The sequence below is a fragment of the Carcharodon carcharias genome, chromosome 6 (assembly GCF_017639515.1).
Source record: "Carcharodon carcharias isolate sCarCar2 chromosome 6, sCarCar2.pri, whole genome shotgun sequence".
NCBI lineage: Eukaryota > Metazoa > Chordata > Chondrichthyes > Lamniformes > Lamnidae > Carcharodon > Carcharodon carcharias.
Window position 1 is genome coordinate 38,551,604 of NC_054472.1, and position 14,206 is coordinate 38,565,809.

Here is a 14,206-nt window from a genome sequence, read left to right on the forward strand (position 1 = left end):
CACCTCCTGCTCCTTCAGCTGTAGTTCGACTAAACTGCTAACCATCCAACTTCACCTCTTGTTCCCCTTTTGGCCAATATTTTGAAAAGTTTCCTCACTTCAGGTGCTGTCCCTCTCCTTTATTTTTTCCATCAACACTCCTTTCCGCAAAGAAAACAACCTTTGGCCCCACTGTCCTCGCAAGCTACCACCTCATCTCTAACCTCCCTTTCCTCTCCAAGATCCTTGAATGCATTGTTGCTTCCCAAATCCATGCCAATCTTTCCTTGAACTCCATGTTGAATCCCTTCAATCAGATTTTTTCTCCTGCCACAATACCAAAATAACAGTTACCAAAGTCACAGTTACATCTTATGTGGCTCTGACAAAGATAAACTTTCTCAATTTTTCTGCAATCTTTGACACCTTTGACCACACTAGCCTCCTCCAAAACCTCTCTACTGTAGCTCAGCTGGGTGGGAAGTGCTCTCACATGATTCCATTCTTAGTATCTAATCATAGCCAGTGAATAACTTACAATGACTTCTCTTCCCGCCCCTGCACCATTACTTCTGGTGTTCTCCCTCTCATTTACCTATCAGGTCCAGCTCTCATCAACTCAAAACAGCTCACAATTCCAGGATCATCTTGGTATGCAAAGATAACCTCTGGCTTCTTTTCTCTTCTGCAAACTGTGTTCTTAAAGCTCTCTACCTGTGACACCTTGATGATAAACTCCAAAAGCATAGGCCTGAATGTTTGCTCCTGGGTTGGGGGCACAGAGTTGGGACAATTCTTGGCTCCGCAAACTCAACCCAGGAGAAAGTGCCCAGGAAGCTGGGATTTTGATTCTGGGTGGGGGGGGAGTTTTATGGGATTTGGGCCAGGTAACACCAGAACGAGTGTGGAGTGGGCTGGGAAGAAGGCCAGTGTTCCAGCACTGTGTTGAGGTTTTAAAAAAATAAAACAAAATAGCCCTCCATCCCTCATCCCTCACACCCTCCCATGTTTCCACACACTCCCCATGCCACATCCATGCCAACTCATGCCACCCACACACCCTCCATGGCTCCTCATACCCTCCATGCCAACCTATGCTCCTCTACCCACCCTCATGGCGCTTTACAGCTCATGTCAATTTGGTGCCAACTCATGCTCCCCACCCATTACCCATTTCCCTTAAACCCTCCATGCAAACTCACCCATTATCCACCATGGGCAAACCTCAGGACCCATGCTGAATAAAATAAAGTTCTAAGTAGGTTTTGCAAACCTTATTTTAAAAAAAAACTCATTAATAAAAACCCATTCAGTATATTTACATTCATTCAACTAAATCCCTTAAAAAAAACCATTTTATTCAAGTCCTTAATTCCTTATAAAACAAGCATTTTATTCAAGTACTTAATTCCTTATACAAGAAGTATTGGAATTCATAGCACCGCTTCAATGAGGTTTTAACCATTTGGAGCCGTTAATCAAACTGTGAAATGGCAGGCACTGTGATAATGTAACATTGTGAAACCAGCCATGCAGCATTAATCCAGTATTAGTAATCCTCAGGTTTATGTCAACAAACCGTGTGAAATAGCAAGCAGTGTTCTTTTTAAAACACTCCACACAGTTTTCTCAAAGATTTAAAGGGCAGGAGTTTGAAAAGCCTTGACAGTTGCTTTTGATAGTACCTTTTGACAGTTCCTTTTGATGGAACTAGTGACAATTCTAAAGAGTTTATACGCATATTCACGTAACTACCCCAAAGTGCACCTTATGTCTTTCAAAGGACAGTCTACCTCTCCCATAGGACATCTGATCCCCCCCAAAGATGTCCCAGGACCACATCCAAAGGGATACCCTACCTTTTCAAAAGGGTTCCCCACCTCTCTGAAGGACTCAGCGAAATTTAGACCTCCTCCTGCCAGGCCCAGGTCTAATTTGTGTATGTTGCATTTCACACATCTAGGTCACCAAAATCAGACATGAGTGGAGGCAATTGCTGATTTGTATGGGCAGCTGCCTCCATAAAACGTGCATGTGCAGAACCCATTCCCTACTCTGGCTCCCACAAAAATGGTAGGTGGCGTGTTCAGGGATGGGATTTCTGGATTTTGGCCTCCTCTGCCATTTTTGCAATGATAGAGAGGCTGTCTGTCATTGTGAAAAGCCAAGCCATACCGTTAGTTTTCACATGTACGCTAATGACACTCAGTTCTACTGTACTACCACCTCTTGACTCCTCCACTAAATTATCAGACTGCTTATGTAACATCAAGTACTGGATGAGCAGAAACTTCCTCCAGTTAAATATTAGGAAGACTGACATGATTTTTGCCAGTCCCCACTCCAATCTCCATTCCCTAGCTACTGATCCATCCCTCTCTCTGGGTAACAGTCTGAGATTAAAGCAGTCTGTTTGCAATCTTGATGTCATTTTGACCCCGAGCTATTGACCATGTATTCTCACCATCAGTAAGACCACCCATTTCCATAACATCGCCCGACTTCACTTTGTCTCAGTTCATCTGCTGCTGAAACCCTCATTCATGCCTTTGTTGCCTCTGGACTTGACTATTTCAGTGCATTGCTGGCTGGTCTCCCATATTTTAGCCTCCATAAACTTGAGGTAATCCTAATCTCTGCTGCCCGTATTTTATCAGGCTGACTTTTATTAAATGGAATTAACCAGAAGTGTCTTATCCCACCAAGTCTCGTTCAGCTATCGTCCATGCTCGTTAACCCACATTGACTCCCGATCAAGCAATATCTTGATTTTAAAATTCTCATCCTTGTTTTCAAATCCCTCTCTGGTCTCACTTCTCCCTATCTCTGTTATCTTCTCCAGTCTCACAAGCCTTTGATACTTGCATTCACCTAATACCCCAATATTAATCTCTTCACCATTGCTGTAGCCTTCAGTTGCCTAGGTCCTGAGCTGTGGAATTCCATTACTATGCCCTGCCGCCTCTCTACCTCACTTTCTTCCTTTAAGACATGTCTTAAAGTCTAACCCTTCGGCAAACTTTGGTTATCTGATGCAATATCTCCTTATGTAGTTCGGCGCCATGTTTTGTAATGCTCCTGTGAAGGGCCTTGGGATATTTTACCATATTAAAAGCGCTATATAAATGTAAGTTATTGGTGTTAATGGTCAGTAATTGTCAGTTTAAAGCAAGTAACATTCTTTTTCAGAATTCTTTGAATATGATTTCCAGAACAGCGGTAAAAATCCTATTCCCATGCAATAAAAATTGATTTTGCCTTATTCAGCCATAAGCTAGTGGGCCGGATGGGAGGGATATAATTTGACACCTTCCTGCTGCTATAGGGTTAATGCCAGTATTCGTTGCGCCAATAATGTGATGTGCGTGTTTTGTTCAGCCAAGGAAGGATAAAACTAATAATGAAGATAATCAAGGAAATCTAGGCTTACAAATTGTAAAATTACAAGCAACAACTTCGCCAAGGTCAGTGCAGCGGTGAACTGTGAGATAACTCCATTCAGAATAAGTACCACATGAAAGAAAGCCATAAATTACACCAAACATCCATAATCACTTTCCTTCTCAGCAATCAGTGGTTTTTATCATATCTGAATTCAAGCTGTTCAGAAGATTCAGGTGAGTGCTCTGTGAATCTGCAGAGAAAACCTGTATCAAAGCTGTAAGATATAATTCGACTGACATTTTCTAAAGAAAACTAAGGGAGTTAGAGAAAAAAAAGCATTCAAAAGGATGAGGATGACATACTCTAGATTTTATCTGTAACGCTTGTATAAGCATCTTTGAAGAGGCTTATTACCAACTAACAGAAGAAGAAAAGTATGTTTGTGTATATAAGAGCAGAATGTGGGAGTGTGCACGTGCCAGACATCCCTGCCATTTCGGGCTTGTCACTCAGTGTTCAGACCTTTACGGATTGGAAGTTACTTACATAAAATCAAGTGCTAAATATTGACTTGTCACTCATCAATTCCAATGATATCATAAAGGTCATAAAATACTTCAGTGAATACCACTTTTCTTTAATTAAAATTGTACCTGCTAGACCACAGGTATATTGAAACTGAATGTTATTTGTGCAGATTAATCAAAATTTTTAAGTTCTTTGATGGTATTAAATAAAAATTACCTGTGGTGGTTAATGGTGTTTATCTGGCAGGAACACTATAGTAGCATCACGCCAGAGTTTAAAGTTACAGTCACATTCTTTCTAAACAAGGATTTTTGATGCCTGAATGGGCTGATTGGCCTTCATTCTGGTGGCAACATCTCTGACGATGCAACACATCACAGTACTGAACTGGACTGTCTGCCTAGATTAGGATTTGTGTTTTTGTATGAACTCTCCCAATTGTCTACAGTGACATTACAGTGGACAATTAGGCGAATCCCCAGAGAAATTCAGTCTCTTTGTGCTTGAATCCTGGTATAAGGCTTGAAACCAAAGATTTCTGATTCAAAGGCTGAGAGTGCTATTAACTGAGCTGAGCTGACACTAGTGGGGCAACATTTCCAAAATTTTGGAGCAATGTTCCTTACTTTTTGGGCAGAATCATCCGTGTCCGCTGGCGTCAGGCATGTTCGAGGGCATGAGTGGACGATGTGGCGAGAAGCCCAAAAATACGAACGTACAAATTAGGAGTAGGAGTAGGCCAGTCAGCCACTCGAGCCTGCTCTGCCACTTAATAAGATAATGGCTGATCTGAATGTAACCTCAACTCAACCTTTCTGCCTACCCTTGATAACCTTTCATCCCCTTATTAATCAAGAATCTATCTAGCTCTGCCTTAAAAACATCCAAAGACTCTGCTTCCACTGCCTTCTGAGAAAGAGTTCCAAAGGCTCACAACTCTCAGAGAAAAAATTTCTCCTCATCTCTGTCTTAATTGAGTGACTCTTATTTTTAAACAGTAACCCCTAGTTCTAGATTCTCCCACAAGAGGAAACATCCTCTCCACATCCACCCTGTCAAGACCCCTCAGGATCTTAAAGGTTTCAATTAAGTCACCTCTTACTCTTCTAAATTCCAGAGGATACAAGCCTAACCTGTCCAGCCTTTCCTCATAAGACAATCTGCCCATTCCTGGTATTAGTCTAGTAAACCTTCTCTGAGCTGCTTCTAATGCATTTACATCTTTCTTTAAATAAGGAGACCAGTACTGTACACAATACTCCAGATGTGGTCTCACCAATGCCCTTTATAACTGAAAGATAACTTCCCTACTTTTATAGTCAATTCCCCTCACAATAAATGATAACATTCTATTAGCCTTCCTAATTACTTGCTGTACCTGCAAACTAACCTTTTGTGACTCATGCACTAGGATACCTAGGTCCCTCTGAATCTCAGAGCTCTGCAATCTCTCACAATTTAGATCATAAGCTTTTTTATTCTTCCTGCCAAAATGAACGATTTCACATTTGCCCACATTATACTCCATTTGTCAGGTCTTTGCCCACTCACTTAACCTATCAATGTCACTTGATAACCTCCTTACATCCTCTTCACAATTTACTTTCCTACCTATCATTGTGTCATCATCAAATTTAGCAACTATTCCTTCAGTCCCTTCATCCAAGTCATTAATATAAATTGTAAAAAGTTGAGGCCCCACTGATCCATGTGGCACACCACTCGTTACATCCTGCCAACCAGAAAAAGACTCATTTATGCCAACTCTCTGCTTCCTATTTGGTAGCCAATCTTCTATCCATGCCAATATGTTACCCCTACACCATAAGCTTTATCCAATGCCTGCTGGAAATCTAAATACAGTACATTCACTGGTTCCTCTTTATCCTCAGCACATGTCACTCCTTTGAAGAACTCCAATAAATTGGTGAAACATGATTTCCCTTTTACAAAACCATGTTGACTCTACCTGATTGCCTTGAATTTTTCTAAATGCCCTGCTGTAACATATTTAATAATAGCTTCTAACATTTTCCGTATGACAGATGTTAGGCTAATTGGCCTGTAGCTTCCTGCCTTCTGTCTCCCTCCCTTTTTGAATAAAGGAGTTACATTTGCTTTTTCCCAACCGAATGGAACCTTCCTGAATCAAGGAATTTTGGAAAATTAAAACCACAATGCATCAGTTATTTCACTAGCCACTTCTTTCAAGACCTTAGGATAAAGTTCCTCTAAACCTGGTGATTCGTCAGTCCATAGACCCAACAATTTAGTAATTGTAATTTTCTCGAGCTCCCCCTCCCTTCCATTTCCTGATTTGCAGCTATTTCCAGGATGTTACCTGTGTCCTCTATAGAGAAGACCAAAGCAAAATACCTGTTTAATTCATCTGCCATCTCCCTACTTTCCATTATCAATTCCCCAGATGCGCTTTCTATAGGACTAATGCTCACTTTGTTAACTCTTGTCTTCTTTAAATATGTATCGAGACTTGTACTATCTGTCTTTGTATTACTAGCTAGCTTTCTCTCATACTCTAATTTTCCCTCCTTATTAATCTTTGTCATTCTTTACAGTTCTTTATATTCTTTCCAATCTTCTGACTCGCCACCCGTCTTTGCATAATTATATGCTTTTTCTTTAAGTTTGATACTGTCTTTAACTTTTTTTTAATTAACCATGGATGGTGGGGCCTCTCCTTGGAATTTTTCTTTCCCATTAGAATATATCTATTCTGTGTATTCTGAAATATCCCTTTAAATGTCTGCCATTGAACCTCTATTGACCTATCCCTTCACCTCATTTGCCAGTTCACTTTAGTTAGCTCCGCTTTCGTGTCCTTATAATTGCCCTTATTTAAGTATTAAATACAGGTTTTGGACGCAAATGTAAAAGTTCAATCATATGATCACTGCTACCTAGGGGTGCCTTCACTATGAAGTTATCAATTAATCCTATCTAATTTCTCAATACCAATAGCCAGCGCCCTGGATGGCTCCAGAATGTACTGCTCTAAGAAACTATCCTGAAAAGATTCTATGAACTCCTCATCTACGCTACCTTTGCCCATCTGATTTTTCCAGTCTATATGTAGATTAAAATCCCCTATGATTGTTGCTGTACCTTTCTGGCAAACTCCCATTATCTCTTTTATTCTCTGCCCTATGTGTAGTTACAATTAGGAGGCCTGTACACCATTCCCACAAGTAACTTCTTGCCTTTATCAACCCAAACCACTTCTACATCCTAGTTTCCTGAATTTAGGTCATCCCTCGCTAATGTGCTAATAATATTATTAATTAACAGAGCCACCCTCCACCTTTTCATAACTTCCTGTTCTTCCTGAATGCTACATACCCTTCAATATTCAGGTCCAAATCTATGTCATCCTAAAGCCATGTCTCTGTAATGGCTATCAGGTCGTACTTATTTGTTTCTATTTGAGCTATCAGTTCACCTGTTTTATTTTGAATGCTATGTGCACTTAAAACAGAGCTTATAGCTTAATATAGAGCTTATATTTTTGTAGCCTCTCTTATCTGCTGATTTACTCTTTGATTTGTACTCTGTCCCTTCCTGTCACAGTCTGTTTATCATTTCCCATATTAATACCTTTCTCTCTTGCCTTGTCTCTACTCTTTGGTATACCACATCTTCCCAAATTTGATCCCTTGCCCCCACTATTCAGGTTACAAACCCACTCTACTTTTCTAGTTATGCGGCTTGTGAGGACACCAGCCCCAGCAAGGGTACAGGTGTAGACCGCCCCAATGGTACAGATGCCACTTTCCCCAATACTAGTGCCAGTGCCCCATGAACCTCAGCCCACTTTTCCCACAACAGTCTTTGAACCATTTCTCTCATTTTATTTGTTCTCAGCCAATTTGCACATGGCTCAGGTAATAATCCAGAAATGATTACCTTTGAGGGTCTGCTTCTTAATTTGGTGCCCAGCTCCTCTTACAGATGAATCAGAGCCTCCTTCTTCATCCTGCTTATGTTGTTGGTAGCTATATGATCCATGACCACTGGATCCTCGCCCTCCTACTGCAAGTTCCTCTCCAGCCCTGAGATGTCCTGAACCCTGACACCTGATAGGCAACACAGCCATGTGCACTCTCGCTCTTTGTTACAGAGAACAATGTCAATCCCTCTCACTATCCTGTCCCCTACTACTATGTTCCTTTTTGCTCCCCCTACTTGGATGGCTTCCTGGTATCATGGTGCCACGGTCAGTTTGTTCATCCACTCTGCAGCCCCTGCTCTCATTCAAACAAGCTGAGAGAACCTCAAACCTATTAGACAATTGCAGAGGCTCACACTCCTGCCCTCTGGCTCCCCTTACCTGCCTCACTTGCACCCTGGCCACTGACTAAATCAGAAGACCCTATCCTAAGTGGTGTTACTGCCTCCTGGTATAAAGCATCCAGGTAACTATCCCCCTCCCTGATGTGTTGCAGAGTTTGCAGCTCGGCCTCCAGCTCAATGACTCTGAGCCGAATTTCCTGAAGCCACACACATTTTCTGCAGACACGTTTGCCCTGGATTACAATGTTATCCAGGAGCTCCTACATGCTGCAGTCTTGACACATCACCTGTCCTGCCATCCTTAATGTGTTTTAAGTAATTACTTAATTATATTAATCACTTATTTATGTCACTTTCTTACATATTTTATTAACTTTACCACCAATTTTTATACCATAGTAAACCTTACAGATAGAATAGAACTTAACCACCTCTAGATACTCACCTTTCCCTGTAATAGAGCAAGAACCAATTTCTATGGGGTGAGAAAGATAGAAAAAGGAAATGAACACATCCTCCACATTACCTCTCTCTGCCTCTGCCCCGCCCTGCCGCCCTGCCCAGCCGCCCCGCCCCGCCGCCCACCCCCGCCCCGTGCGCCCCCCGCCACGTGCGCCCCCTGCCATGTGCACGCCCCCCCAGCCCCGCGTGCGCGCCCCACCCGACCCCCCCCCCCCCCCCCCCCCCCCCAATCCAAGTTTTCAATCAGTTAGCTCAGCTGCACTCCATTTGCCAAGGCTTCACTAAAGAACCCTAAATTTATAATCAACTGAACTGGGTCTACAGTAACCAGATTCAACCAGTTAACTAATTAACTACACAGCTCCAACAGCTGAGAGTGGGTTTACCCTGTCTGAACTGCAAGAAAGAACTTAGTCTGCTTACACAGTACTTTCCAGTTACTGCTAATTACAGATGAGATTATAATTTCAGAGCAAAATTTAAGAACAAGATTAACATTTAAAACTCCCCTCTCACCAAACTCCAAGTCTTCATTCAATTACCTCAGCTGCACTCCGTTTGCATGATATCGTGAAACCAGTTTGTGATTGTCTGCTCAGCAGGCCGCCATTGGGCATCGTGAACCTGATTGTAATACATCAGCATATCATTATAAGGCTAGCCCACTGGGCTCATCCTGCCCCTCCTGGATCATTTGCCCACATCAACATGTTTCACAGTGTATAAAAGGTGTGCATTTGTCAGGCTGCACTTTGAGAGGAACTCGGAGGTGAGTGCACAGTAATGTTGCGGAGCACTCGCAAGGGACGCCCTTTGGACTTCAAGGTTGAAGCGTGTTTTGGGGGGCAGCGGCGCAAAGGCTGCCCTGCGGTTGAGGCACTCACAGCCCTTGAAAATGTCATCATCCTGGTTAGGACCAGTCCCCCACATGGTTCAATCTAACAGTGCAGCCTTGCAGTGCGGGTTAGGAGAATCACTGTGCCTTAGCTGAGAGCACAGCTTGCAGTCCAGTCGGTGGGCAAAGATGCCGCCAGTTGGTCAGGTGAAGTAGGGCGGAGGCAGGAGGGGTTTCGGGCAGCCATGCAGTGCATTTTTTTCTGACCATCCAATTGGTGGCCAGCACTCTATGGGGTGCTTTAAGGGGCCTTCAGACTTAACCAAGAGAGGTTCTTAGTACACCCGTGCTAACCCACGCATCTTTCTCTTTCATTGTGCAGGGGTACATCAGGATCATGGAGCCTCGTGATGTACAGAGAGTGAAGACAATGGAAAAGGGGCCTGGCTGTGCAGTGGGAGGAGCAGCACCCTCTGGAAGAAGGGGCAGCTGGGGCTCAAGCCGTTGCTGGTTGGTGCCTAGCGAGACCCAGGGTCTATAGACACTGCCTTTCATTCCTGCAAGGGATTCTATTCACTGTATGTGCGACCACCACAAATGCATCCTGTAGGTCTGTGCACAGTTTCCAGGGAGTGTGCATGAGTCTTACTTTCTCAGTCGTTCACAGATCCCTGACGTCTTCCAGGGTCCACAGAGGCTGCAGGGATGGTTCCTGGGGGACAAGGGCTACCCTCAGAGGATGTGGCTGATGATATCTGTGCAACGGCCTCAGACTGCAGCAGAGCAAAGGTATAATGAGGCTCATGTTGCACCTCACAACCTAGTGGGACAAACCATTGAGGTGCTGAAAATGAAGTTCTGGTGCCTGGACCAGTCTGCTGGAACCCTGCAATATAATCTACAGAGGGTGTCACGCATTGTTGTTGCCTGCTGCGCCCTTTACCACCTGGCGCTGCAACGGAGAGAGTAGCTGGCTGAGAAGGAGATGCAGGAGCTGGAGGTCTCCACCAATAAGGAGGATGTCAACAATGATGAGGGTGAGGAGGTCCTCGAAGGTGACGATGACAGGAAAGAGGTCCTCACACAAACCAGACGAGGTGGGTGTGCTCGGGAGGCCCTCATAGCTGCTAGATTTGTGGAGGATGATAACGATATGCAGTGAGGAGACACCATAAAGTCCTCACATTGCACCTATGAATGTTTGACTCCAGTCTGGCTTATGGCAGGGCACATACCCTCATGGATAATGCTCGATTGCAGGAGGATAATGACGATATGCAGTGAGGACACACTATAGATCTTCACAAATCCTCTGAGAATGTCTGACTCCTGTTTGGCCGAGGGCAGCTCGCCTGTGCTCTGTGATCAGGGACATATCATAGGGACACAGCTATGAATCTTTAAAAGCATCTGATCCTTTGCCTGCCTTCAGCACCTGACCCCTTAAGGAACACAGCTGGTCACAGATGCTGAAGAGATGGGGGTTAGCCCCACCTTAAAGGTGCTGAGAGAGAATGACGGAACTCTGTGACGCCTGCCCACGACAATCTGACAGCAATGACAAGCACCAATGATGTGCAGGCATCAGTAATGTGTCCAGTGAGTGTGAGGCCAGACCATCACTGTGGTCTGAAGGTTGCACAGAGCACAGAGAAGAGGCCCTGAACTGAGACACCTGCCTTTTATCTTGAGTGCAGAAAGGTTGCTCATCTGAGGACATGGATACTGCTCATCAGAACAAGGAGTCACAGGCAGGGAGACTTTCTTGGGAGTTTATTGACAATAGTGAACATTATGCACAAGTGATTAGCACCCATTTGCAGGCTGTGCAACTACATCTTCTTAACCCTGTTGCTATGTATTGGTGCTCCCTGGACATCCACAGCGGAGGTGGAGGCAGTCTGTTGATTATTCTGATGGCCTTGACAGGCGTCCTCTAGAGGGCCGAGACCTGGAGGTCCCAGCCTGCTTACAGGAACCTTCTGTGTGGCAGTGGCATCCTCCTCGAGCTGTGGAGCTGGAGTCACAGGAAGAGGGATTCGGATGGGCTGGACCTGCCCAGATTCTCCTGGGTGAATGGCCCTGGGGTGCGCACCTGATGATTCTTCTCCCTGTGGGTGCCCAAGAGACCCTGGCTGACTCCTTGAGGCATCAGTGATAACGTTCAGCCCATGCAGTAGTGCAGGACCAATGTCCTGGGCCAGGATCTCCATGGCGGCTGTCATCCTACTAGTGTTGACCTCAGTGCATTGGTATACTGGTGCTATCATGGCAGCCTGAAGGTGGACGAACTCCCCCATCGAGCCTTGCAATCTGAGAAGTGCAACAGACATCTCTTCGTGAAGTTTCCAAGCTTACCTTTTGAGCTTCAGAAACTGAGACATGACCAAGTGCAGAAGCTCATCATCTGACTCGGACCCAGCAGATTTCTCACCTCCATTAGCCCTCTGAGTGCCGGACACCTGCTGTGGATCAGACAGCGCGATGTGGTCACCAGATTGTAATCCCAAGGCTACTCTAAAGCTAGGTCCCACTGAGGTGTGTGGTGCAGGGCATGGGGTGAGCGTTGTGACGGGCCTTCAATGAAGATGCCTCCAGATTCCTCTTCAGAGGTTTCTTTGGGGCTTGACTGGAGGCCCTGGATCACGGACTCCGTCGGTTGTTTCCCAAAGCAAGGAAAGATAATTAGTGCATGGCAGGAGACTGCAGAACAGGACATATCACTCACAGCATAGTTGTCTATGGGTGTTACACTGCTGGAACCTCACTTGGTAGAGCACCACCAACCTCACCGTTAGCACAAGAATGATCCAGATCCCCACCAGTCGGTTGGATGACTCTGTTTTCGAAGTCCATGAGGATCTTGATTTCAGGCATTCCTCCACCAGCCTGTGTCCTGTCCCTATTGTGTGCCAGCTTGCCCTGCATGAATAGAGATGGAGAGAGTGTAAGCAGGATGCCTGCCAGGCCAGATGATAAGTATTACCTGGAAAAACTCAGCAGGTCTGGCAGCATCGGCGGAGAAGAAAAGAGTTGACGTTTCGAGTCCTCATGACCCTTCAGCAGAACTGGGTGAATCCAAGGAGAGGGGTGAAATATAAGTTGGTTTAAGGTGGGGGGGGGGTGTTGTTTGGTGGGGGAGGAGAAGTGGAGGGGGGTGACCCACCCCCCTCCACTTCTCTCCCCCCACCTTAAACCAGCTTATATTTCACCCCTCTCCTTGGATTCACCCAGTTCTGCTGAAGGATCATGAGGATTCGAAACGTCAACTCTTTTCTTCTCCGCCGATGCTGCCAGACCTGCTGAGTTTTTCCAGGTAATTCTGTTTTTGTTTTGGATTTCCAGCATCTGCAGTTTTTTGTTTTTATCTCAGATGATAAGTATGCCTGGAATATGTGGGTGGTGATTAGCCCCATGGACAGGATGTTGACAATGAAGGTGTGTATGAGAGTGTGAATGGCAATGTCCCTCGCACTGGCAGTGAGTGAGATCCCTGTGGATGTGTGATGGGTTTGTGAGTTGAGAGTGATGAAAAGAGTGATGGAACAGAGGAAATTATTCATCCTTTTTCGGCACTGGATGGCTGTCCTCTTCTGTAGGGCATTGGCGCTGACCACCGCTGTGACTGCCTCCCATGCTAGCTTAGTGATGCTGCTGCATCTCCTGTGGCCACAGCGGGGGTTGAGAACATCACGGCCAGCCTCCACTGTGTCCAAAAGGTGTTCGAGGGATGCGTCATTAAAGTGGGGGGACTGCAGTCGTCTTGCCTTTCGAGGCCATGTCTTTGCAGCGGCCCTGGGTTGAAGCACTGAGAAGTATTCACGTGGCTACACTTTAAATTTGGTGCCCGACGTGATGGGTAAACGAGAGCCCATCTGCCATCAAAACAGCGTCTTCCCCAGGAATACATAATTAGTGAGGCAGGGTGGGACGATATAGCGTGAAAAGCCACCATTGTGACCGGCGAGTAAAATGCCCTTTTTCCCACCTGCCACTGCACTTAGTGCAAACCTGGGACGATTCTGCCCCAGGTAGCTGAAGACAGGATTTTGTGAAGTTTTCTTTGGAATAAGTGATGCAGCAAGTTGAGAGAGGCAGCCTTGAGAATACTTGTAGCCAGAGAACCGGTTTGCTTTCCCAGGTGAGTTTAGAACCTTTCAAAGAACAAGTTTTGAGGTAGCTTTAAACTTCAAGTCTTATGGCTTGGTAAAAAGGCTAGATGTTGTAACCAGGTTTCTACAATGTATTTCTTCTGCATTCTGCAGTGCTGTCTGTCCCCTCTGCAAGCAAGCAGAACTTATAATTAAGGCTTTCAGAAAAGGAGTTTCAGTCAGGTGACAATTGACCACTGATACATGATGGAAAGCAATCAGTAATCTGTTCATATTAATGAAGTAGCTTCCACCTCCCATAGTCAAATCCATCAACAAGTAATGGAGGCAGATAGAGAATCCTTAGCACTTCCTTGTGGAAAATTAGTTTCGGTTGCTCCCCTTTGTTACCTGATAGTTCTAGAGATGGGATGCCTGAGGCTCTATTGTTGTTTTGAGGCAAGTCTTGACATTCCACAAGGCTGTGGTCATTGTACTCCACTTTTAGAAGCTTGGCTAACTTGCGACTCCAGTGGTCACTTGGCAGCCATTTGAAAAGTCCAGCAATGTTCATTTTTAAAAGAAAGTGCAGTTTTTAACAATTTGTAAGATTCTCCTG